Source organism: Vitis vinifera, chromosome 9 (genome assembly GCF_030704535.1).
Source record: "Vitis vinifera cultivar Pinot Noir 40024 chromosome 9, ASM3070453v1".
In the NCBI taxonomy this organism is placed as follows: Eukaryota; Viridiplantae; Streptophyta; class Magnoliopsida; order Vitales; family Vitaceae; genus Vitis; species Vitis vinifera.
The window spans coordinates 10,001-12,500 of NC_081813.1; the positions used below are offsets into that span (position 1 = coordinate 10,001).

A 2,500-nucleotide genomic window follows, 5' to 3' on the forward strand; every position below is an offset into this window, starting at 1 on the left:
CAATCAAAAGAATATTTCAACGATTCCCATGTTTGTATTTCGAAAGTAAAGTAAAAGGGATACAGATGATAGGAAATTTATTCCAGCCAAATTTGAATTCTATTCTTCCTAAATTTTCTATTTCGATGAACTGATTCTTACCAGAATTTTATATGGACAATGAGGAACAACGGACCCTTTTTCTTATTTGTTTTAGTTGTTTCCCTCTTTACTGTTCAAAGAGAAAGAGGAAGTCGTTCTGTTATTAAGTGGATACGCACTTTCTATGGGAAAGAACATAGACATGGTGGTTGTCCAGGGAGATATTACACATAATAAGATCCTGTCTTGGGCGAGTCCCATATTGTGGACTTACCACTTGTTTTATTATTTAAAAAATTGGATTTATGCTTTATCGACTCATTTCAAATCATAGTTCAAAGGTTCAAAATCGGTGGGTTTTACTTTTACTATACTTCTTTTTGAAATCCGAAGAAGTTATCATATAATTCCCTGGATCATCTATCAATGGCTCAATCAATTACTTCTTTGAAATGCTAAAAAAAAGATTACTTGGTTTTCTTTTATATATGCCCATACTGTTTTTCCTTCATTGATTTGATTCTTTCGATGGATACCAGGATTCATATTTGAAATAATCAGAAATCTAGGAATTAGACCCATAAGAGTAAGAGTTCACTTTCGATTATTTCAAATTGATTGTAATCAATACAAATCAAAGCAAAGAAATAGAATTGGGGTGCTATGTACATATATGTAATTGATATCTACATATATGAAAATACATATCGTGGATTGATCTATATTAAGATGTTATACAGTACAACTTTAAATAACATTAATATAATAGTAAATATAATAGAATAATAGATAGACTGGTAGAAAGATTTATATATAAATCTTTCTACCAGTCTATCTATCTATTAGAATACTATTAGAATACTAATACTGCTGATCCTAGTCCGCTCATTTCATTTAAGACACTAAATTGGAATGGAATCCTTTTCATTTTATTTCTTCAATTATTGATAAGGACTAAGAAGTTCAGTTTCATTCAAATTAATTATTTTGACTAACTGTTTTTACGTAAATGATAAGTAAAAAAGCAGTAGGAACTAGAATGAACAGTGCAGTAGCAATAAATGCGAGAATATTTACTTCCATAATATCATCGTTTCATTTTTTTTTTTTCGCAATAACTCGGGATTTAATCCCATAGAGATGATAAATCTTTCGCCTGTAATGTAAATTCAATGGGATGAATTACATCTCGATGATATTGAATCGGATCAATATCATGAATAACAATATCTGAGCTATCAAATTGATTCATCGTCGAGAATTGAATAGTATAACATAGGAAGATCTTTTATCCATACCGACTCAAAAATTTTATTCCTGATCCACTCAAGAATTCCTTTATTTATCCACTCTTTTTTTCTATAACCTATTGCCTTCCTTGTACAATTATCAGATAAAGTATCATCTGACCGCTTTTCCACTTCCATTGATTACAAACCCAAACAAACAATAGAAGTGAAATGGAAAAAAGGAATAGGGGTTATAAACTACGTTTTTTAATGATCTAATTTTATTGGAAGACAAAGAAGGGTGATAAAGATGAGTCCTGGTATAAAAGATCTAATATTCCATAAAATTCACTATTTTAGAGTTTGTTCTTTCTTCGATGGGACCCCTAAAAAAGATTATTCATTACCTTGGTAAGAGTGGTGGGATCGTTGTTTGATCTTTTTTTTTTTTTTTAATATCCTCTTTCCTTGGATTAGTACTCGGACTCATATATCAAAAGGTCAGTATGAAATTTGAAGGAGATCGATTCTTTCAAATTAAAATTAGTAATTGAAGTTACACAAAATCGGAGCCAGAAAAGGAGATAGGTTCAATTTGAAAAGTATTCTATTAGGGTAACTATGTTAAATTCATTTTGTTTTTGTATCGTACAAAAAACGAATTCTATTTGTGTATGTGCTCCCGGGAACGATATGGTACTCTATTCCATTACACGGATCAGGAGTAATCGAAAAAGCCAGACCCAGACCCAGCACGGTTGGATACCCGAATATAATGCTACCAATAATTGTACTAATGCACATATGTCTCTCTCCCATCAATCGGTACTAGTTAAAGTAATGGAAATTCCCATATTTGTTTGATGAGAAATTCGAAAGAAAATATATATATAATATAAATAAAATATAAATTAAGAATAAGCATCCCCCTATAGATAAATAAATCTATTTTATTTTTTTTTATTGGATCCGTCGGGACTGACGGGGCTCGAACCCGCAGCTTCCGCCTTGACAGGGCGGTGCTCTGACCAATTGAACTACAATCCCAGGGAAATAAGGTGTATAGCCATAGCCCACATATTCTTATGATTTAATTCAACCCATTTCTATTTAGAAGGGCCATCTTATATTATAAGAGAGACGCGAGTGATATATTGATTATACACTTGATTATACACACGGATATGCAC

At 31.5% G+C, this 2,500-nt stretch overlaps 1 non-coding gene across 1 annotated transcript; it reads right to left on the reverse strand.

Annotated features, from left to right (window-relative positions):
• Positions 1 to 2,283: 2,283 nt before the first annotated feature.
• TRNAD-GUC (transfer RNA aspartic acid (anticodon GUC)) lies at positions 2,284 to 2,357 on the reverse strand. The gene has a single exon. It is a non-coding gene; the product is annotated as a tRNA-Asp (tRNA).
• Between the last annotated feature and the right edge of the window lie 143 nt (positions 2,358 to 2,500).